The sequence below is a fragment of the Coregonus clupeaformis genome, chromosome 36 (genome assembly GCF_020615455.1).
Source record: "Coregonus clupeaformis isolate EN_2021a chromosome 36, ASM2061545v1, whole genome shotgun sequence".
NCBI lineage: Eukaryota > Metazoa > Chordata > Actinopteri > Salmoniformes > Salmonidae > Coregonus > Coregonus clupeaformis.
In genome coordinates this window covers 26,400,237-26,425,415 of record NC_059227.1, presented here as the reverse complement: position 1 = coordinate 26,425,415, position 25,179 = coordinate 26,400,237, and the positions used below count along the sequence as shown (strand labels likewise).

General features: G+C 42.9%; 1 protein-coding gene across 1 annotated transcript in view; it reads right to left on the bottom strand.

The window, feature by feature from the left end:
- The window catches only part of LOC121552195 (leucine-rich repeat transmembrane protein FLRT2), a 41,301-nt gene extending 36,101 nt beyond the window's left edge, over positions 1 to 5,200 (bottom strand). Inside the window, exon 1 of the mRNA XM_041864922.2 lies at positions 4,834 to 5,200. The gene's annotated coding sequence lies outside the window, so the exon portion shown is untranslated. The remainder of the gene's footprint in view (positions 1 to 4,833) is intronic.
- Between the last annotated feature and the right edge of the window lie 19,979 nt (positions 5,201 to 25,179).

Here is a 25,179-nt window from a genome sequence, read left to right as displayed (position 1 = left end):
TAAAAGTGAGCCCCAGCGCTGTTGGGCCCAGACGTAACTGGATAAAGGCTGTCAGAGGCTTGTCTGCACCGCAAGTGGAAACGTAGACGGAATCTAATAAGAAGGTCCAACCTGCAGTGATTCAGACAGAATCAAAACAAGAGGGCTCTGAATATGGACCCTAAGGGTAACTTGGGCTCTTCTGGGTCTAAACCAGTGCCGCCTCTAGCCCGTGTGGGGCCCTAAGAGCGATTTGGATTGGGAGATCACCTCGGGGGCCCCTTCTGTGTATAGGCCCCTTCTGCGTATAGGCCCCATCTGCGTATTGGGGGCCTCCTCTGCATCTGGACCTCCTCTGCGTATAGGCAGAGCACTGCTGACATTGGCTAACTGAGTGACTGACATAACAAATGGAAAACTGCTGATGCACCACACATTTTCTAAATTGCACCTTGTGTATTCCACTTTTCTAACTCTCAGTTAGACGCCGACTCAGTTCCTAAAAAAAGGTTGCGGGCCCACTAGTGGCCGCATTTTGTTTCATTGAGTCCAACTAGCCAATTCGGGATGGTAGCCTACTTTAGGAATATAGATAACTACAGTCAGTCAATTTCTTGTTTATCTGTATTCAGACAGAATGACGTTTTTTATTCTTCTTCTCTTCTATCAGGGATAACATTATGGGAATAGGAACCACCAAAAAAGGATAAAGTATTGGGAGAGATGCAGAGCTGGGTCAACGTGTGGTATCTGATAGCTCTGCGTGTGTGTGTGTGTGCGCGCATGTGTGAATGTGCGCGTGGGTGTGCGTTTCGGAATGTGTTCACTCTTGCTCTTTATGAGGTGACAGACGTATTAAAAATCCCAGTACAATGTGTGGGAAGACAGACACTGGTCTAAAAGACCCATTCATCCTGAGTCATGTTTCACTAGGGCTGCAGTGTCAGGCTGAGAGAGAAAAATAACAGAGCCTAATATCCTCCATATACCCTAGCAGCCCTATGCAGGAAAACAACATCCTGGTCCTGGCTACCTCTCCTACTGCTTGAACAAAACAATACCTCTTCCTCTCATCGCTGCTCCTGCCCTGCTTACTAGTGTTGGATGGGAATAACTAGGAAAATATATGCGTAACCCTCCCCTGACATAGCGCCTCGTTTGATGTGGATTATTCAAACACATGCCCTTTCTCTCCGTTCTCGGAGCAAAAACACATCTAACTCATTAAGTTTGAACAGCTCTGTTTTTCACAGTGACAGAATATGAATGAGGCCAGCCAGTCAACACGTTTTGTGGACCTGATTTTTAAGCCTGAGATAAGGTGGTGAGTCAAAAGCTTTCTCTCAGATGTTTAGCTGGAGGACTGTCAATTTTTCATGCCAGTCAAAAAGGAGGTGTGTGGTAGGATATGATAGCTTAGCCTTGCCTTGCTCCAGGCCAGGTCTGTGGGTCATGTGAAAATGTGAGTGGCTTGTCTGGTATTACTGGCTGCTGGAAGACGAGCAGGGAGAGGGGTCAGTACTTTCTCCCTCTGGCTGAGAAAAGGAGGTGATCACACATCTGCCCAGGCCTACAGCCCTCTGTTGGGCTACCGCAAAAGCAATACATACACACACACACACATTCCACCCCCACATCACGGGCCATGGGGATAAGCGATCTGCCTGCCAGGCAGCACTGTCACGGCCAGGTCGTGAACTGAGCCTGCTATTGCAATCTGAACGCAGCCGATAGACTGAAACCAGAGGAGGGCAGGTAGCAAAGCTTGGATGAGCATGTCCAGGCCTTTCCATTACAAGCCTCGGGCAAGCGAACAACCAAACGTATAGGCTTGCACAAAGTCCACAAAGTTTATCTTGGATGTGTGCTAATATATTTGTTGACTAAACCGCAATGAATTCAGACTATATCCGTGATGAATGATATGGAATGGAATAGATGTTGCAACAGCAACATGAGTACTGACTGATGGTTTAGTGTCTGATAGAGAGTGGAAGAGGCACTAAGGCATGAAGGGGGAGTCGGTGGTCAGTGGTCAGAGACGTGATGCCTGTTAAATGAGTCCACTGTGACGGTGGCTGGACAGAGGAGAAAATAGAGAGACTGTGAGAGAGAGAGAGAGAGAGAGAGAGAGAGAGAGAGAGAGAGAGAGAGAGAGAGAGAGAGAGAGAGAGAGAGAGAGAGAGAGAGAGAGAGAAGAGTGAAAGAAAGAGAACGAGAGAGAGAGAGAGACTGTGCGGGAAGCCTTGGCTTCTGGCAGCTCGGAGCTCCGGAGTGCTCTCTTGGCTGCCTTCTGAACGTTCCAAAACAAACAACAATGGCCTGTCCAGCCTTGCTGCTCACAGCCCATAAAATGACTCTCAGAATTCAGTCAGTCACAAACTACTTTGCTCTCTGGATATCCATGCTCTAGCCAAGAGAGGACACACGCAGCGCAGTTATCACTAGCAGGCAAAAAAAATGTCAGTGATTCATCTGAAAGTGGGTTAGAATAATCAGATAAAATATTGTTTTTGTGTTTTTCTAGCTTCATCTTTATTTTTTATAGTACATTAAAAAAGTTTTATAATTCCTATTAATTTAAAAAATAATTGACATCTAAATAAACAAAATTCATATTTTTGAATGTGGGATTGGGCTCAATTCCGAAATAACCCAGTGGGCAAAAACTGGTGGAATCAATGTCGTTTCCCTGTCATTTCAACCAACAAATGCAATGTAATGATTTTGAATCAATGTGGAAAACCGACTGGATTTGAAGAAAGTCATCAACATAGGGGAGTTTTGTATTTTTTTCACCCAACTTCGAACCTAAATCCAATCACATGGTGATATTTTTTGTTGATTTCACATTGAATTCACATTAGTTGACAACTTAATCAAATGTAAATCAAAACTAGATGTTGAATTGACATCTGTGCCCAGTGGGAACTAAAGAAATATGGCTGATGGTGAAAATGTAAATAATCAAATTATTTAATATATTGTACTATGATGATGCACTATTTTAGCATCCTACTTTTCAATCATTCAGACACAGAACACTTTTATTTTATTTACATTGATCTGTCATCAAGTTCCAATTAAAAGTTAGCTCACAAATTCCAGTACAGTATATTTTTCCACATATATACATTTTAGGTCAATTACACATTATCCATTCCTTTAGCACTAATGACATTACCCGCTGGTATTTGGTTATATTTTTCTTTCATCTGTGGGAGGCCATTTCTCTCTCCATCTTTTTCTGATGCCCAGAAGAGGGTGAGGGTTGAAGGCAGTATGTTATAACTCAGGAATGGCTCTTCCTTTATGCCTGGCTCTCAGTTTGCCATGTATGCTCTGCTCTCCCTGGCCTTGCTCTCTCTCTCCCTCCCTGCATATCTGGGCTGGGCCCTCAGGCCAAGTTGCTGCTCTAGACAATGCCTGATTCATGACCGAGTTTCCCGACGGTCATCTGACTCAAGACACTAATGGGGATTTAGGTCGTGCACTACCGAGGCACCTAAAGCGAGGGTTGGTATGAGATATCCTAACTGGAGACCTGTAACTGTTCTTTGTAGTGATATCAAACCTGTTACCAAACCTGTCGCTCATATCATGTAGCAAGTAGCAATATGTTGTTCTAATGTCATAGTTACATCATGATTAAATAGTATATGAATAGTGTTCTGGTTTATGAGAAATGTGTTAACTGAAGGTAGGGAAAATATAATTGGCAATATTTAAAACATCTATCATAATTATACTTTTTTTAATAATGATTTTTTCAATAATCAAACTGTAGTTTTGGCAAGGTCCCTATGAGTTCCTGCTTTTTCACTGAAATTAAAACTGACATAGAGATAAAACAAAGTACTGTAGAGAACCCCAGTGCAAATGTGGTGTGAAAAGAAGGTGTCTAAAATCAAAGCACAACACATTTTGATCATTTTTTGAAAAGCAGCTGATCTTTAATGAATTCACAACCAGAGTTCTTCCACGGTTGGGCTAATGCGTCTAAATGTTTTTCTTGATCATTTCGATTTTAACGTAAGAGAATACAGCAGTCAGACCATGTTAAATGCAACAGATAAAAGCCCATTAAATTAATAACACCTATCACTGATAAGTAGAAGTAAATTATTGCTACGCCTCCCAAATATTTCATAAAATCTTTGGGAAAGTGATTACAAATTATTTAAACAAGATATCAAAAGTGTGTACCAGCTTTTAAGATGTACCCTTACCTTCAAGATGTCCAGCCTACTCATAAGAGCCTGTCTATCAGCTACCCTGAATAATACCCAACTTTATCAGGCTATAAAAATACAATAAGTCACTCTCATTAACCGTAGCTTTGCTCTGTCTGAATGCATCACAATCCTTCTGAAACGTTTTCACAGGGGAATTATCATTGCAAGCACTTCACAAACAAGTCAAACAAGTGTCATTGGCCAAAAATACATAGCTCAAAGTGCACAACAGTCAGTGAACTGGGGGGGAAAAAATGGACAATGGCCAATGCCTTAATAATGCATAGACTATCTAACAGCACCATTTAAACTTTAGAAATAGCTTCCTTGCATTCAGATCCAGTGGCTCCCACTACGGAGTACGTTCTACCTTCGCTCAAACTCTACCTCTTTATGCAGACGCACTGATTGGTTTAATTATGATTGCACCGATTAAGTGTGTCTTCGCTGCTCTCCTAGCTATCTCAGAATCACAGATCCAGGGAATCTGAGTTAGGAGCTTTGCTTTAAGGGCTTTGGGGTGTTGTTAGTCTCTCTCTCTCACGCTCTCTCTCACTCTCTCTCTGCTGTTACTTTCTCTTACATGTTGTCAGACACTCATTAGAAGAGGGGCTCTTACCGTTCTTGAGGCAGCTGGTGGTCAGAGCAGGGTCAGAGAGAGAGCGGCGACCTCCCGGAGTTACACACGCATCCCAGGACAGCTCCCGGACGGCAGGGTAGTGAGGGGCTCGTTATCTTTAAAGAGCGCAGCGTCTGTCGGGCAGCGGGTAGCAAGCGGCAGACGTGTGTCGGCAGGAAACTACAGGCACCAGTCAGAGTGGCGAGAAAGAGCTGAGAGAGCGAGAGAGAGAGAGAGAGCAGGACGCCGGCAGTCATTTCGCTTCCTCCTCTTGTGTGAGGAGTGTATGTAACTTAACCCCTGAGCAGCCTGAACCTTCACACACCAACACACACAAACACACACACAACCAGTTCCAGCCCGTCCAACAATGGGTGTCTTTTTTTCTTATGTTGTTTAACTCCTCTAACTCCTGAGAGTGGCGATGAGCTCACCGTGGTCTCGTGTTTCAGGGCTGGGGTATCTTGGAGGAATGTGAGAGCAGGCTCACAGAGAGGCAGAGGCGATGGAGAGGTCAGAGGACACCAGAGGGCACCTGGGGGAGTTATCGGGGAATGATGGAGGGGAGTTCCAGGAGAATTGCTGAGAACAAGAGTTCGACATTTCCTGAACTGGGACCCGGAGAAAAATGGGGGAGCGCCATGTTAAACCAATTTCAGTCAGGGGAAGGGTTTAGTATTTTTTTAAATCTAGTCCAGGAGACGGTCATGTAATTTGTAATCGATGAAATTTCAATGTTGTCCAATTCTGCCCCTCATCCCTGATTCTCTGCTAGATGCGCAATATCAGAAGCACCATGGTCTCAATCAATTGATACAAAGCCTATAGCCATACAGCTGGCCCAACAAGCGGAAATCGCTCAGTTCTGCCTCCAGGACAAGACTCATCCCAATAAACGTCAACCTGCTCATGTAAAATTAGGTAGAATTGCATGATATACAGCTGTGGAAAAAATTAAGAGACCACTGCAAAATTAACCGTTTCTCTGGTTTTACTATTTATAGGTATGTGTTTGGGTAAAAATAACTTTTTTGTTTTATTTTATAAACTACTGACAACATTTCTTCCAAATTCCAAATAAAAAATTGTCATTTACAGCATTTCTTTGCAGAAAATGACAACTGGTCAAAATAACAAAAAAGATGCAGTGTTGTCAGACCTCGAATAATGCAAAGAAAATAAGTTAATGTTCATTTTTAAACAACACAATACTAATGTTTTAACTTAGGAAGAGTTCAGAAATCAATATTTGCTGGAATAACCTTCATTTTCAATCACAGCTTTCATGCGTCTTGGCATGCTCTCCACCAGTCTTTCACATTGATGTTGGGTGACTTTATGCCACTCCTGGCGCAGAAATTCAAGCAGCTTGGCTTTGTTTGATGGCTTGTGACCATCCATCTTTCTCTTGATCACATTCCAGAAGTTTTCATTGGGGTTCAGGTCTGGAGATAGGGCTGGCCATGACAGGGTCTTGATCTGGTGGTCCTCCATCCACACCTTGATTGACCTGGCTGTGTGGCATGGCACATTGTCCTGCTGGAAAAACCAATCCTCAGAGTTGGGGAACAATGTCAGAGCAAAAGGAAGCAAGTTTTCATCTAGGACAACCTTGTACGTGGCTTGATTCATGCGTCCATCACAAAGATAAATCTGCTCGATTCCAGCCTTGCTGAAGCACCCCCAGATCATCACCGATCCTCCACCAAATTTCACAGTGGGTGCGAGACACTGTGGCTTGTAGGCCTCTCCAGGTCTCCGTCTAACAATTAGATGACCAGGTGTTGGGCAAAGCTGAAAATTGGACTCATCAGAGAAGATGACCTTACTCCAGTCCTCTACGGTCCAATCCTTATGGTCTTTTGCAAACCTCAGCCTGGCTCTTCTTTGCTTCTCATTGATGAATGGCTTTTTTCTAGCTTTGCACGACTTCAGCCCTGCCCCTAAGAGCCTGTTTTGAACCGTCCTTGCCGTGCACTTCACCCCAGATGCCGTTTGCCATTCTTTTTGTAGGTCACTTGATGTCATCCTACGTTTGTTGAGTGACATTCAAATGAGTTGGCAGTCATCCCGGTCAGTAGAGAGTCATTTTCGCCCTCTGCCGGTCTGTAGCTTTGTTGTCCCCAATGTCTGCTGCTTGACCTTGTTCTTATGAACCGCCATCTTTGTAATTCTAAGGATGGAAGCAACCTGACGCTCACTGTATCCCTCTGCCAGTAAAGCCAGAATTGAACCCTTATTTTCCTCACTCAAAACTTTCCTTTTCAACTCTTTTGGCATGGTCAATAGTTATTTTTTTAAATTAATATTACTTTTGAGGTACTATTAGCACTGTTTTTGCCATCCAGCTGGTCCTATTGCAAGAGGACAGTGATGACCACAGCAATGGTTTTTATACTTTTCCTCGTTAAATAAGATTTGGTTCAGGTGATCACTTAATCAGAATCTAATTCAGTAGAATGAGGTGTGCCTGTGTTGGAATTCAACAGACACTGGAATGGAATGGCTGTAATACATGTAGAGATGCTGATTTAAGAAACATTTGCAGTGATTTCTTAATTTTTTCCAGAGCTGTATATATTTTTTTCTCGGACCCTCAAATACGATAATAGATTCATGCTTGCTTTTATTATAAAGGAGATCTTTCCACCCCTACTCTTGTCCGCAGCGGTCTGGAAACCCACAACCTTCTGGCCCGCAGCCCAGTGCGCTATCAAAATTGCTACGTTGCCATGTAATGCTGACAGGAAGAAAAACAGTTTCTAAAACTGCATACCGAAGGCTCTGGTCTGTCCTAAGAGTGAGGATAAACGGTAGGCATGTTATCGGCTATCCACTTTATGTTTTAATTATTATTTTGGGTATAGGGGAGGCTCACTTTTTTTTTAAGCGTTCATGGAGGGTTGGGTAAAAATATATTTTACTGAAGGGAGGGCCAACCATTTTCATTTCAGAGAGATCTGTTTTTCTCCCAGTATCCCTCATTATAAATAATGACAGTTCCTTATAGGGGTTAGGGGTCAGACATGCTGCAGGGCTAGAGGAGCGCCCAGGTGGATTGAGAGCTGGAGGCTATGAACATGAGGACAGAGAGCATTTAGCAAGTGCATTTAGCACTCCCTTCACGGGCGACAACCCACTGCCGATTTATCCCTCGCTCAGTAACTGCACAGGCTGGATGTTTTGCTCTGTAAAAATGTTTTTAGTTGGTTTGAACAGAGACAGCAGCCGATGTGTGTGTTTTACAGTCTAATGCTCGAGGGGGGAAATGACAGGCGCCTGCTTTGTTGGAACTGGGGCCTCTCCTATCTGACTGGATGATTTCTATATTTCTGTTATGTTCCTCTGTTCCACCTGAGGAGAGAGATCAGAGGTGTGAGATTGTTGGTGTTACAGTTATTTTTTCCTCAGGCTAACTCCATACAAAAACGTGCCAATTAGGAAAGACACAAACTGGTGTCTGAAAAAACAGAAATTAACTAACTCATCATCCCATACCAGTTCCAACACAAACATAACTCACTGGGCTGGTAATACGGAGTTGGAGCAGTTTCTTTTTCAGGGCAATTGTTTACTCTCCTTACCTGCTGTTGCTGTTGTAGCTTCGAACTGCCAGATCAGCGCTGCTTCAGGGCCTCTGGGAACGTGTGGTCTGTATTAGGGAGAGGAAGTGTGTGAATGAACACTGCAGGCCCCACATCCCACATCTCAGGAATCTTGATCCCTTTTCCCTTTGTGGCTGATTCAAGAGCGGGACTGGCTAATCGCTCGCACTGATAGCCTCCTTTCTGAGACCTTTTGGGACTGTAAACTCCCTCCTCATTACAGGATGGAAGTGTGTGTGTGTGTGCCGTGCGGTGTGTGTGTGTGTGTGTGTGTATGTTTGTGCAGATGAGTGTAAGTTGGTGTGGGATGGGCACACCCTGGTGGGTCCGATCCTATGGGAACACAGTGATAGCGAACAGCTTGTTTTTGTGTTATTTGGCAATGCTGCTGCTGCTGGAATTCTGACAGGCACAGGGGAGGTCTAATATTTAAAAACAGTGCCAGGTATGAAAAATATTAAAAAGTTATAAAATCCTTCTCTTTCACTTACAGTTTTGTCTTACTTTTCAATCTATGTTTGTTTAATTGCTGCCATATGTTAACTGTATGTTTATCAAATATAGTTTATGTCCTATGCTAAAAACCTTAGTTTGAGTGTCAACTTAGTTTTGAGTCAGTTTCTAATGGCTCCCATTTGTGTACCTACAGTACCTATGTGATAATCTAGTGTAGTTTATATTCTATGTTAATTCCTTGTCACAGCCTGACAGGTTGAACTTGCACTTGAGGTTGACTTTAATCCTCTGGTGAATCACCTGATCTGTCTCAGCCAAATGAGTTAGGTCAGTGTTACACGTCCCGACATGCCCAGCTTACTAACACTTGGCTCTGATCATGTCCCCTAGGCGTCCACACTACATGAACAGGAAAATAAGTTTTAAATGTTCTCTCTCCCCCCCCCCCAAATAATAACATCCCTGTATATTTACACTCAGGTCTTTAGCATATAAGTAATTGGAGACCATTCTCCTTCCTGAATCTCGATTAGAAGGGTGAGAGAGAGGGAGCTTTCAAACTAACTAAGATTAGACATGGCAGAAGTCGTAAACATGTTGTGGGCCTGATTCTTGTTAAAGACATTGCTTACATTAAAGGTGTTTAAATTATAATTTTTTCCAAGGGTTTAAACTGGGATGAACACAAAAGCATTTTGTCTTGGTTTATAGGAAGCAGCAAAGGTTTGATGTTGGGTAAACAAACACATTCCCTATCTCTGTCCAACAACTAGAAACAAACCCCACTGCACACATTAAAGGAAATTCCATAACCTAATATTATCAAACGTTTGTTTTATACACTGCCCTCCCCCAGCTCTCTTATACATTACAAACACAAGCCACCAGCTGAAACTGCAGTGGAAGGGCTCAAAACGAAATTAAAGTGTACGTTTATTGTGAAAACTACTACCTCTCTTTATGGTGTTTTGAGTCTTAAATTAAAACATATTCCTGGAAACCCCCGACACTGGCCCACCACCTTTAAGTGAAGAGAGTGTGTGTGTGTGCACGCATGTGGATGCTTGTGTGTGCACCTCTCTACCAACGCAAGCAGGGTCGAGGCCGCTGCTACCCTGCCCAGGACGCCTGGCTAATTACATCATTTTGGAGACAGCATGAAAGCACTTTACAAGCGAGAGCAACTGAAATTCTTTATAGCTTGCGGAAATGCCAATTAAAAGACAACACCTGGACATATGGCCGCTAACATGGCCGCCATCTCAATCCTCTCCTGACATGCTGAGGAGGCATTTGGTCTTCATACAAACCCCAAAGTGGCCCACCGCCATCTCGCTCCTCTCCTGACAGGCCATGGAGGCACATTGTCTTCGTACGAAAGCCAACGGGGCCCCCTGAGAATGTTTTTCTTTCCGTCTTGTTCTTTTTATTTGTTAAACGTCACCAACAATGTCAACAACCTCTCACAGTCTCACAGCAGAATTAGACGTTCATCCACGTTACTCCAAATGTCAAATTTCTAAGTTGCTCCAAATGTCAAATTTAGAAGGTTAAGGGTTAAGGTTTTGGATAGGTTTAAAACATGATGTTTAGGCACTCATTCCGAATGCTTAAGGTAAGCGTGAAGGTTTGGGATAGGGTAAAAATAAAAATAAAAAGAGTGTCTCCCACTGGGATCAAACACACAACCTTCTGGCTCATCCGCCACCCCCATCCACAAAGCCCTAGCAAAGCCCAAGCCTACTTGATGGTAATAGCGCTCACTGTTGCCCCCAGTGGCTCAGCATGGATAGACGTCGAATTTCGAAGCCATTCTTGAGCGATCTGCCTGGACAATGTACCTTCACATTCGCTCCCATTGGCCCATAAGTCACTATTTGACGTGCTCTTAACGGTATTAATAAAGGCTGTTTCCTGGACGAAGCATATGGCATGGATACAACATAAACTTGTTCGTGGCACGCTACTGAAAAAGAAAACACTCCTGATTCTCCAGTCAGCACGCAACCCCCATGCCTAACCCTATCCCTCATCAATTTAACACTACCCTCCACCTTAGTCCAAATACACACACACGCATGCAAACACACACACACACACACACACACACGCAAACACACACACACACACACAAACACACACACACACACACACACGCACACACACACATAACCGCAGGAAGATGTTTGGAGGTGGGGGTGCTGGGAATGTGGGGGGGTCCCCTAATACAGGAGTAATAAAGGCCCAGTGAACTACTTTTGTGAAGAACAAAATGTTTCCCGCGCTGCAGAGGTCTATATTGGTCCGCTAATACAGGCAAGGCCGGCCCGCTCATTAGGCAGGATTAGTTGGCCACCTATGGCGTCAAATTGATGATGGCGGCATTTTCTGAGCTAAACTGACCAAGACGCACCTCCAACAACACATAAAACCTCACATAATTCTGCCCAAAAAGAATGACAATTTCTCTCAACCAGTGGCATATGGGCTTTTTAGGTGAGCGCTGATGCCGCCCTTTGATAAGCAGTGCCCACTTTTTCAAAGGCAGGGGCGCAAAATATTTCGCTTGTCCATTCCCAGAGCGCCTCTCCAATATGCTGTTGGAGAGACGCATCGCTGCCACACTACACCAACGTTCTGTCAAAAAAATTTACTAACATAAATCATGTAGCAGATATAGTATGTGGTAGAAAGAGTATGTACAGTGGGGGAAAAAAGTATTTAGTCAGCCACCAATTGTGCAAGTTCTCCGACTTAAAAAGATGAGAGAGGCCTGTAATTTTCATCATAGGTACACGTCAACTATGACAGACAAAATGAGAAAGAAATATCCAGAAAATCACATTGTAGGATTTTTAATGAATTTATTTGCAAATTATGGTGGAAAATAAGTATTTGGTCAATAACAAAAGTTTCTCAATACTTTGTTATATACCCTTTGTTGGCAATGACACAGGTCAAACGTTTTCTGTAAGTCTTCACAAGGTTTTCACACACTGTTGCTGGTATTTTGGCCCATTCCTCCATGCAGATCTCCTCTAGAGCAGTGATGTTTTGGGGCTGTCGCTGGGCAACACGGACTTTCAACTCCCCTCCAAAGATTTTCTATGGGGTTGAGATCTGGAGACTGGCTAGGCCACTCCAGGACCTTGAAATGCTTCTTACGAAGCCACTCCTTCGTTGCCCGGGCGGTGTGTTTGGGATCATTGTCATGCTGAAAGACCCAGCCACGTTTCATCTTCAATGCCCTTGCTGATGGAAGGAGGTTTTCACTCAAAATCTCACGATACATGGCCCCATTCATTCTTTCCTTTACACGGATCAGTCGTCCTGGTCCCTTTGCAGAAAAACAGCCCCAAAGCATGATGTTTCCACCCCCATGCTTCACAGTAGGTATGGTGTTCTTTGGATGCAACTCAGCATTCTTTGTCCTCCAAACACAACGAGTTGAGTTTTTACCAAAAAGTTCTATTTTGGTTTCATCTGACCATATGCCATACTCCCAATCCTCTTCTGGATCATCCAAATGCACTCTAGCAAGCTTCAGACGGGCCTGGACATGTACTGGCTTAAGCAGGGGGACACGTCTAGCACTGCAGGATTTGAGTCCCTGGCGGCGTAGTGTGTTACTGATGGTAGGCTTTGTTACTTTGGTCCCAGCTCTCTGCAGGTCATTCACTAGGTCCCCCCGTGTGGTTCTGGGATTTTTGCTCACCGTTCTTGTGATCATTTTGACCCCACGGGGTGAGATCTTGCGTGGAGCCCCAGATCGAGGGAGATTATCAGTGGTCTTGTATGTCTTCCATTTCCTAATAATTGCTCCCACAGTTGATTTCTTCAAACCAAGCTGCTTACCTATTGCAGATTCAGTCTTCCCAGCCTGGTGCAGGTCTACAATTTTGTTTCTGGTGTCCTTTGACAGCTCTTTGGTCTTGGCCATAGTGGAGTTTGGAGAGTGACTATTTGAGGTTGTGGACAGGTGTCTTTTATACTGATAACAAGTACAAACAGGTGCCATTAATACAGGTAACGAGTGGAGGACAGAGGTGCTTCTTAAAGAAGGAGTTACAGGTCTGTGAGAGCCAGAAATGTTGCTTGTTTGTAGGTGACCAAATACTTATTTTCCACCATAATTTGCAAATAAATTCATTAAAAATCCTACAATGTGATTTTCTGGATATTTTTTTCTCAATTTGTCTGTCATAGTTGACGTGTACCTATGATGAAAATTACAGGCCTCTCTCATCTTTTTAAGTGGGAGAACTTGCACAATTGGTGGCTGACTAAATACTTTTTTTCCCCACTGTATGCTTTTCTGTACCCTACAGGCTGGAGATAAAATGTATGACAATGTAATGAGACAGTCAGACACTTTTTATATCATGCAGGTTTCTCTGATCAAAAGGCCTAACATAAATGGCGCCCAATCAAATACAAAATGTGCTGGCATGTTAACAAACAACATATCCTAAAAACAGGACAGGCCAATGTAAAATTGACAATATGGAATGGATAATCAGGCTACTCACAACTGCTGTCCAAGAGTTTAACCCCATGGGCTAAATTGTCATGATCAGTGGTTTCAAGTTAGTATCGTATCCGTAGATTTTTGACGAGGTGATCATAGCGAAAAAGAAAATACTTCTGCATTTTCCGCTGTGTAAACACATTGCAAATAGGTTCTCAATAACTCCTGATAAAGTTGGGTAGCTGATATTCAGAGCTTAAATAGCCAAATTGATTAGTCACAGGAATCAGGACTAATAAAGCCAAAGCAACAGCCTGTTTTACAAACGGTGGGCCTAATATGGATGGACATTCATAAAATTCCATTACCGGCCGACGGTAGGCTACACCCCAGTAAGCACGCACAGACTGACGCCAGTCTTTTGGAAGTCTTTTTTTGGTTCTGTCCGGACCAGCAGTCAGAACCTAATTAGAAACCAACTTTAATGTCTGGGAAATACATATTTTAGACGTCTTTTCAACATAATTTTGCTTACTGGAACTATTCTAGTTTTTCGGGGTGGCATTATTTTTTTATCAGAATTGCCAGGACCAGCCCTGAATACAGGAGTAGTAAAGACACAGTGCACTACTTTTGTGAGAGAAAATGTTTTTCCCGTGCTGCAGACGGCTATATCGGTCGCTAATACAGGAGTTGTAAAGGCCCAGTGCACTACTTTTGTGGATATTTTGCGGGGGTAAATTTTATCGTTTTATTTTCTAGATTTTTCTAGATTTTTTAGGGCTGCAGCACCCCTACTTCCCGTGGCTATGGACACATACAGTATACAAACACATAAAGTAGCAATCTAAAACTGGGTCCATACATTTCCTCCACATGGGGTCTACATCAGGCCAACAGTAGCACACTGACTCATCGTTCGCCGCGCCACACCGTTTTGGAGCTGTGTCGAAGCTGCAGAAGAGATTAGAATAAACTGCGGTGCCATGGCGACACTGTGGATGACTACAGTACGATGACAGGCGGTGCCATGGTGACAACGGTCCTACTACACACACATTGCGGTGTCACCCAGAGCCGTATTTACTTTAGAAATGTCTTTACCAGCAGTGGTGAGAGGTTTTTATGGGTTATTACACTAACGGCAGACAGACAGTACATGCTCCCCGGAAATTCAGTGGAAACGCAAGGCATATACTGTATGCGTCTGGAATGTCACTCATATTAGTTTTCTCTCTGCAGTGTCTTTGTGTGTTTGTGTGTGTGCGTGCCAGTGTGATGAAACATTGTGAATTCTCTAAGATAAGATGTTATTTTCATGCGAAGGGAGATGAGGATGTCATAGAAGTATGAATAGTGCTGCGTTACTCACTCTGTTTTGTCACTGTAGTTAAGAACCTCAAACAGATTCAGCGTCCTCATCCAAGGATAACGTGCCTCTCATATCCAAATAATTGATGCTGTGCTTTTGTACGACCTCGAGTTTAAGGTCTGGTCTACAGTTTACAAAGTGTAGTGTTCCCCCTTTAATCCTTGCCTAGAATTAAGGAGCTATTATACAATAAAGTATCACATTCCCTCTTTGTGCATTCTCTTTCATAAAAATGACAGTGAAAAAAGTACAATCTTTCATGCATGGTTTGTGTGAAACTGCCTATACTGTAAAGGGTTTAGGGCTGTTCCTGTTCTAGATGTGTTCCTCCGTGTGAGCGAGGCTAGAGAATCATCTGATACATAGCCATTGTGTTATGTTAACATGGACAGCAGACCTGGGTTCAAATAGTATTTAAGTACTTGATTGAGCTTGTCTGGCGCAATGGAACCAATGGAATTGTCTGAAAAATTCCAAACCCTGCCCATCTATCACTCCAGCCCAAGCTCAGGCAAATGCTCAAAGTATTCCAAATAAAAAATAAACTCTTTGAACCCTGCAGCATGGCCTGGCCAGTGTGTACAGGTTATTGCTTATGCCCCACCTGTGGTGTTGCTGCCTGTGCCAGGTCCACTCAGTCAGATATGATATCCATTTGACTCACTAAAATATTCATAGATGCACCCGGGGCAGCGGGAGGTTGTGTATCTGTGTGTGTGTGTGTGTGTGTGTGTGCGCACGCGTGTCTGTGGCGGGGTGGGAGTGTGTATGTATTCATGTGTGTTCATGTGTGTGTGTGTGCATGCGTGCCTGTCTCACAAAAGGGATGTGACAGCGCTGCTCTTTTACCCCCCATAGAAACACACAATAAACCAGACATATAAAAGAAGAAAAATCCATCTCCATTTGAAAAAATTAACTTACTGGAGAAACATATGGGTAATCAATGCAAGGTATTATTAAAGTGGAGCATATTCGTTTCTTGTTTTGGGATACAGCAGAAAATAACTTAAAGCAGTTGCAGTCGAGCTCATTCCAGAATTTGATCTTACACATTGATTAAATGAGTTCCATGATTTCTTGAGTGAGTGAGTAAGCGCTGACTTGGCTCTCGTTCCCTGAGCTCAATCTTTTACCCTTTTCTTCCAATCAGCAGGGAGTCTAATATATGGAGCATATGAGTGAATAAGCCCCTTTAAAGCGGCAATCAGCAGTTTAAACAATAACAAAGGTTACTCCCCATCCCTGTTTTGGCAAAAAGCTGGGGGAGAAATGTTCTTACTGTGGAATGCAGTGTTTTTTTTTCGCCAGACATAATGGGACTCAAGTTTGCCAAAAAGCACCTGGAAGCACCTGGATGATCATCGAGACTCTTGGAAGAATGTTCTATGGACAGATGATTCAAAAGTATAACTTTTTGGATGACATGGGTCCCATTATGCCTGGTTCAAACCAAACACAGTAAGAACCTTATACCAACAGCCAAGCATGGTGGTGATAGTGTGATGGTTTGGGGATGCTTTGCTGCCTTAGGACCTGGACGACTTGCCTTAATAGAAGAAACCATGAATTCTGCTCTGTATCACAGAATTCTACAGGAGAATGTCAGGCCATCTGTCTGAGCTCAAGCTGAAGCTCAGCTGGGTCATGCAGCAAGACAATGATCCAAAACACACAATCAAGTCTACATGAAAATGGCTAAAAAGCAACAAATTTGACATTTTGGAATGGCCTAGTCAAAGTCCAGACCTAATCCCAATTCAGATGTTGTGGCAGGACTTGAAACGAACAGTTCATGCTTGAAAACCCACAAATGTCGCTGAGTTAAAGCAGTTCTGCATGGAAGAGTGGGCAAAAATTCCTCCACAGCGACGTGAGAGACTGATCAACAACTACAGGAAGTGTTTGGTAGGAGTCATTGCAGCTAAAGATGGCACAACCAGTTATTGAGTGTAAGGGGGTAATTACTTTTTCACACAGGGGCTTGGGTGTTGCATAACTTTATTTATGAAATAAATTAAATAAGTATGTAATTGTTGTGTTATTTGATCACTCAGTTTCCCTTGATCTAATATTTGGTTTTGTTAAACATTCAATATAAAAGATATGAAAAAAATTTGAAAATCTGAAATACTTTTTCATGGCACTGTAAAATTATAGTTGTAACCATGTTTTGAGGCTATATAGTGTTTGGTTACATTGACTTTGTTTACAAAAATTTGAGTAAAACAAGCTTATATTTTGGCATTTATAAGTTATGTTCTTCAAGAATCAATGGGTGCATATCATTAATTTATAAGTCAAAGAATTGATGTAGCAACCGCAGATTACCCCTTTAAAGCAATACAGTGGAGTGATTAAGTCTGGTCTTGGAGGGCTCATCCACTGGTTTTGGAACATAGGAATCCCAGGCCACAGACACACACATGCTTACAAGACAAACACATGCATGGAGACACCCACACACACATGCACGGAGCACGCTTACAATAGAAACACACAAACACACACAAGAGATATGTGTGATATGAACAGTACTACATCCCTGCCCTGACAGTAACCAGTTAAATAAACATGTATTTGCAATTTAATCTGAGGGCTACTCTACACACTATTACTATGGGAAATCGGAAATGATATTCGAGTGGCTGCGTTAGATTTAATACATACGGTTTTGAGATGGCTGTAGTCTGCAGACCAGAGAGAGAGAAAGTGAGAGAGAGGGAAGGAAAACATTGAAATATGAATCTCTCTCTCTCTCTCTCTCTCTCTCTCTCTCTCTCTCTCTCTCTCTCTCTCTCTCTCTCTCTCTCTCTCTCTCTCTCTCTCTCTCTCTCTCTCTCTCTCTCTGTCTCTGTCTCTCTCTCTCTCCTCTCTGTCTCTCTCTGTCTGTGATACAGGGGTTGTCCCCACGGTTCCTGTCCTTGTTCAGAGGCACTCTGAGTGATTTACTTCCATTTGACAAATATTTTCTGGAGCCACACCTTCATGATGCATGCACCCACTTTATAACTTACACAGTATCTACTACCTCACTTGTTGATGTTGGGCACCTTGTATACAGCTGCTGATCTGAAGTGAGAGGTTTGACATCGTTTTAAGGTCATCCAGAAATACAAAATCTCTCTCTCTCCATCTGGTGTCATGTATGAACTTAAGTATGCTCGCTCTAATTCTCTCTCTCTCTCTCTCTCTCTCTCTCTCTCTCTCTCTCTCTCTCTCTCTCTCTCTCTCTCTCTCTCTCTCTCTCTCTCTCTCTCTCTCTCTCTCTCTCTCTCCCATTTCCTTTGTTCTGTGTCCATAAACACTAGAAACAGACAGAAACAGGCAGATTTTTCAGCTACTTGACACCACCGTGGCTAATCCTATGTAAACACAGCTGGGCCCAGTTTTCCAAAAGCATCTTAAGGCTAAGCTCATTGTTAGAAACTTCGTAGGAACATCGTTAAATCTCTGAGCTGTTTCCCAAAACCATCATTAGTAAAGTTGCACTTGAAAACGCTCGTTATTTCCAGACTGCCTCAGACCACTCGCAGAACAGCTAAGTGCGTTGTTAGATGGTTTTTTGCCCTTGCGTGTGACTTTATACACAGAAGATATCCGCTAAACATAGAATCAAGATGTTTATCTGTCTCTCTGTTACCGCCAATAATTTAAAACGAAGTTGACTACAAATACAAAGTTGCCAATGTCTTTACAATTGTTACAAATAAGCCAAGAATAAAAACATGCTTCAAATCGAGATGACTGCATTAAATCAGTCACTGGCTTCATCAATAAGTGCATCGATGACGTCGTCCCCACAGTGACAGTACGTACATACCCCAACCAGAAGCCATAGATTACAGGCAACATCCACACTGAGCTAAAGGGTCGAGCTGCCGCTTTCAAGGAGCGCGATTATAAGAAATCCCGCTATTGCCTCCGACGAACCATCAAACAGGCAAACAGTCAATACAGGACTAAAATGGAATCGTACTACACCGGCTCCGATGCTCGTCGGATGTGGCAGGGCTTGCAAACTATTACAGACTTCAAAGGGAAGCACAGACGCGAGCTGCCCAGTGACACAAGCCTACCAGACAAGCTAAATAAATTATATGCTCGCTTCGAGGCAAGCAACACTGAAGCATGCATGAGAGCATCAGCTGTTCCGGATGACTATGTGATCACGCTCTCTGTAGGTTGAGAGCTTCAAATTGAAAAGATTTGGCATGGGTCCTCAGATCCTCAAAAAGTTATACAGCTGCACCATCGAGAGCATCCTGACTGGTTGCATCACCGCATGGTATGGCAACTGCTCGGCCTCCGACCGCAAGGCAATACAGAGGGTAGTGCTTACGGCCCAGTACATCACTGGGGCCAAGCTTCCTGCCATCCAGGACCTCTATACCAGGCGGTGTCAGAGGAAGGCCCTAAAAATTGTCAAAGACTCCAGCCACCCTAGTCATAGACTGTTCTCTCTTCTACCGCACGGCAAGCGGTACCGGAGCGCCAAGTCTAGGTCCAAAAGGCTTCTTAACAGCTTCTAACCCCAAGCCATAAGACTCCTGAACAGCTAATCATGGCTACCCGGACTATTTGCATTTATTTTACTGCTGCTCTTTAATTATTTTCTATTTTTATTTTTTACTTATCTATTTTTTACGTAACATTTTCTTAAAACTGCATTGTTGGTTAAGGGCTTGTAAGTAAGCATTACAACTGCATTGTTAAACCGGGCCCAGACCAGAAATGAAAAAAACCACAGGTATTTCATATTCCTTGTTTTTAGAGCAGTTCATGTATCAAAACCACAAGTGGTGCATTGTCTCAGCATGTCCACACCTGGCCAGCAACAACAGTACGCTGTGAACGCCGGCCAACTTCTTTCTCAGTCTTCCAAAACATGCAGCACATGGCTATTGCATGCAACTATTCTCAGGGCCTCCCGGATCCTATACTATACGAAGGGTGAATGATGGCAGGCATGTATTCATGTACTGTATGTGAAAAGAGAGAGAGAGAGAGAGAGAGAGAGAGAGAGAGAGAGAGAGAGAGAGAGAGAGAGAGAGAGAGAGAGAGAGAGAGAGAGAGAGAGAGAGAGAGAGAGAGAGAGAGAGAGAGAGAGAGAGAGAGAGAGAGAGAGAGAGAGAGAGAGAGAGTGTACATGTTCCTTCCTCAACATTGTTTTCCAATTTGGCTGCTTGCCTACAGTCAGACATGTGCCATGTCCTGTGTTTCCAAAGACAGTTCCCCTTCTCCTCCCCCTCTTCTCCTCATCCACCTCCACCAGGGCTCGGCAGCACCAGCTGTTGAATGCATCACTCTTAAAATGGACCCTCAGCTGCTGTGATGGCGGCTGGAGGAAAGGCAGGGCAAGGATGACTGCATGGGCAGCTGGGGGACCATGGCTGCATACTACCAGACCTGGGTGTAAATACTATTTGAAATCTTTCAAATCATTTGAGTGTTTGCTTTTGCCTGCCTGGAGTGCCAGATGGAAGCGTTTGTATTGGTGCCATTGAAACAGGCAAGCTCAATCAAGCACAGCTAAGCATTTGAAATCATTTCAAACAGTATTTGAACCCAGGTCTTCCATTACAGTTTACACACATGGCCTGCCCTATGGCAACAGGGATCTGTTTTGGTCTCATCAACCCCATGTTAGAGGGTGTTGCCATATAATAAGCCAATCAATGGTGTCAGGTTGGCTATTCTGTGAAGTCATTTAATGTCATTTGTCCATTGTTCTCAAAGCCAAGGACATGAAGGACAAGAAGCTATAAAGGGACTCTGGTTACACAGTGTTAGAGGATTGAACCCAATTATCAATGTGTCCAAAAAGATCACTCACTATTCTTCATGGTGTTTAGAACCATGGAGATTCCCTTGCGCTCCTTTTGTAATGTAATATACATTTTTGTGGAAATTACAAGCTTCAGAAGCCTTTTTAAACCACAAATACACTACAAGATTAGAATGTTCTGCATTGCAGGAAAACAGGGTGATCAAATTAAGATCCTACATACTGTATGTGTGTTTTCATGATAACTTTAGTGGCTATTGTATCATGTTTCATACTGCGGCATGCTGACTGTGTTTCGTTGTTTCGCTGTTGGGAAAAACGGCCTGAGGCGAGTTCACCTCTTGAACAAAATAATAATAATAATAATAATAAATGCCATTTAGCAGACGCTTTTATCCAAAGCGACTTACAGTCAGACATGTCATTCTGATTGCGTAAACTTTTGAAGTACAACAAAGACATCTCTTTGAACACATCTCTACTGTAATTACATCTGGATTTACTTTGACAGATAGGCTGTTTTGCATCCCAAAGGTTATGGTTTCTTAGATATGAATGTCTGTGGAAGTACTGTGCAAATTAAAGATGTCCATTTATTAGGATTTACGACTATAACATGAATTTGTGTTCGCAGAGATTGGCGAGCGTCCAACGAGGGAAAAATGTTGAGAGTTCAAGTTGCGTTTGGGATTATTTGATACACTTTGATTGATTTTCAGGTGAGTAGATTAAGTATATCGCTCAGGTGTGCATGTTGTCAGCAGTATGCGAAATCTTTCTACCCGTATGTTCTTTTCCTGTATGATTTATATCTAGAGAGCAGACTGAGAGCAGACTGAGAGGGGGGGGGTAACTTTTGATTTGAACATGTATTTCAGTTTATATTATACTTCGTCTGGATGTTGGTTTGGGATTTAAGGAAGGAGACAAATATATCAGTTCTATTTCAGGTATGACAAGTCTATACTCCCTCTCCCCTGCCTGCCTCAGTCATAGCACCACTAGTCTGGGGAGCATTAGAACAGGTTTTCCTGTCTGCACATTCTCACACACACACACACACACACACACACACACACACACACACGCACACACACACACACAGTGAGTCACATTCATATGAACATAATATCTCAATTTTTGTGTATCACCAATGACTACAGTAGTAAGACATTTTGTTCTATAACCATCTGATTAAATATGAATTCAAAACATTGCCCTAAACAATGTGCATCTTCAGCGAGATCAACAGGAAATTAGTTTGGGGGTTAAAGAAATGTAAAATGAGTCCTAGGTAATGATCGATCATTTTGTTTATCGAAGGGGTACATTAGGGTTCCAAAAGCTGCTTATTTTGGTTTTGTCAAGCTTGGGTTTGCTTTCTCCAGGCTTTTATCTTGGGTTTCATTTTTGCACACTGTAATATGAGTCATGCTTCATTGGCTTATCATGTATCTGCTCAAATTATATAAAATATTTGTGCTTTTGCACTTGGATAAACAATTTAAAAAGCTCTGATCCGCCACACTGAGAACAAATTGCATGCAGAGAGACAGAGAGTGAGCGAGAGAGTGAGCGAGAGTGAGCGAGAGAGAGAGAGAGAGAGAGAGAGAGAGAGAGAGAGAGAGAGAGAGAGAGAGAGAGAGAGAGACTAATCCCTCACTGGATGAAGAGGTAAATGCGAGCTATAGTATGAACCTCTCTTTGTATACTGTTGAGTAACATACCCTCTGTGAGTCCTTTTGCTAAAACAACAGTTTCTATCACATGGCTTCTTCCTCCGCAGTGATACATAATTGAAGAGTACAGCTAGTTAGCACACACTGTTCTTGAAGAGAGGGCCGTCGGCCTGGAGATGAACAGAGAGAGTGACGGAATTATCCCTCTAACAGGGCCTAAAATAGTGTATTTGATGTTGCCAATTATTTTAATTAGTGTGCAAAGCTGTCATCAAGGCAAAGGGTGGCTATTTGAAAATATATTTTGATTTGTTTAACACTTTTTTGGTTACTACATGATTCCATATGTGTTATTTCATAATTGTAAATGTCTTCACTATTATTCTACAATGTAGAAAATAGTAAAAAATAAAGTACTGTATATACTGTGCCTTCGGAAAGTATTCAGAACCCTTGACTTTTTATACATTTTGTTATGTTACAGCCTTATTCTAAAATTGATTAAATAGTTTTTTCACCCCCAATCAATTTTCACAAAATACCCCATAATGACGAAGCAAAAACAGGTTTTTAGACATTTCTGCTGATTTATTAAAAATAAAAAAAATTATATCACATTTACATAACTATTCAGACCCTTTACTCAGTACTTCGTTGAAGCACCTTTGGCAGAGATTACATTCTCGAATCTTCTTGGATATGACGATACAAGTTTGCCACACCTGTATTTGGGGAGTTTCTCCCATTCTTCTCTGCAAATCTTCTCAAGCCCTGTCAGGTAGGATGGGGAGCGTTGTTGCACTGTTATTTTCAGCTCTCTCCAGAGATGTTGGATCGAGTTCAAGTCCGGGCTCTGGCTGGGCCAGTCAAGGACATTCAGAGACTTGTCCCGAAGCCACTCCTGCACTGTCTTGGCTGTGTGCTTAGGGTCGTTGTCCCATTGGAAGATGAACCTTCGCTCCAGTCTGAGGTCCTGAGCGCTATGGAGCAGGCTTTCATCAAGGATCTCTCTGTACTTTGCTCTGTTCATCTTTGACTCGATCCTGACTAGTCTCCCAGTCCCTGCCGCTGAAAAAAATCCCCACAGCATGATGCTGCCACCACCATGCTTCACCGTAAGGATGGTGCCATGTTTCCTCTAGACGTGACTTTTGGCATTGAGGCCAAAGAGTTCAATCTTGGTTTCATCATACTAGAGAATCTTGTTTCTCATGGTCTGAGAGTCTTTAGGTGCCCTTTGGCAAACTCCAAGCGGACTGTCATGTGCCTTTTACTGAGGAGTGGCTTCCGTCTGGCCACTCTACCATAAATGCCTGATTGGTGGAGTGCTGCAGAGATGGTTGTCCTTCTGGAGGGTTCTCCCATCTCCACAGAGGAACTCTAGAGCTCTCTCAGAATGACCATCAGGTTCTTGGTCACCTCCCTGACCAAGACCCTTCTCCCCCGATTGCTCAGCTTGGCCGGGCGGCCAGTTCTAGGAAGAGTCTTGGTGGTTCCAAACTTCTTCCATTTAAGAATGATGGAAGCCACTGTGTTCTTGGGGACCTTCAATGCTGCAGAAATATTTTGGTACTCTTCCCCAGATCTGTGCCTTAACACAACCCTGTCTCGGAGCTCTACGGACAATTCCTTCGACCTCATGGCTTGGTGTTTGCTCTGACATGCGCTGTCAACTGTGGGACCCTATATAGACAGGTGTGTGCCTTTCCAAATCATGTCCAATCAATTGGATTTACCACAGGTTTACTCCAATCAAGTTGTAGAAACATCTCAAGGATGATCAATGGAAACAGGATGAACCTGAGCTCAATTTCGAGTCCCATAGCAAATACTTCTGTAAAAAAGTTATTTAATTATTTTATTTGTTATACATTTTTAAACATTTCTAAAAACCTGTTTTTGCTTTGTCATTATGGGGTAGTGTGTGTTTTGCTGAAGAAATGTTGTTATTTAATACATTTTAGAATAAGGCTGTAACATCACAAAGTGAGGAAAAAGTAAAGGGGTCTGAATACTTTCCAAAGGAACTGTATATATATATATATATATATACAGTGAGGGAAAAAAGTATTTGATCCCCTGCTGATTTTGTAAGTTTGCCCACTGACAAATAAATGATCAGTCTATCATTTTAATGGTAGGTTTATTTGAACAGTGAGAGACAGAATAACAACAACAAAATCCAGAAAAACGCATGTCAAACATTTTATAAATTGATTTGCATTTTAATGAGGGAAATAAGTATTTGACCACCTCTCAATCATAAAGATTTCTGGCTCCCAGTTGTCTTTTATATAGGTAACGATCTGAGATTAGGAGCACACTCTTAAAGGGAGTGCTCCTAATCAGTTTGTTACCTGTATAAAATACACCTGTCCACAGAAGCAATCAATCAATCAGATCCCAAACTCTCCACCATGGCCAATACCAAAGAGCTCTCCAAGGATGTCAGGGACAAGATTGTAGACCTACACAAGGCTGGAATGGGCTACAAGACCATCGCCAAGTAGCTTGGTGAGAAGGTGACAACAGTTGGTGCGATTATTCACAAATGGAAGAAATACAAAAGAACTGTCAATCTCCCTTGGCCTGGGGCTCCATGCAAGATCTCACCTCGTGGAGTTGCAATGATCATGAGAACGGTGAGGAATCAGCCCAGAACTACACGGGAGGATCTTGTCAATGATCTCAAGGCAGTTTGGACCATAGTCACCAAGAAAACAATTGGTAACACACTACGCCGTAAAGGACTGAAATCCTGCGGCGCCCCCAAGGTCCCCCTGCTCAAGAAAGCACATATACAGGGCCATCTGAAGTTTGCCAATGAACATCTGAACGATTCAGAGGAGAACTGGGTGAAAGTGTTGTGGTCAGATGAGACCAAAATCGAGGTCTTTAGCATCAACTCAACTCGCCGTGTTTGGAGGAGGAGGAATGCTGCCTATGACCCCAAGAACACCATCCCCACCATCAAACAT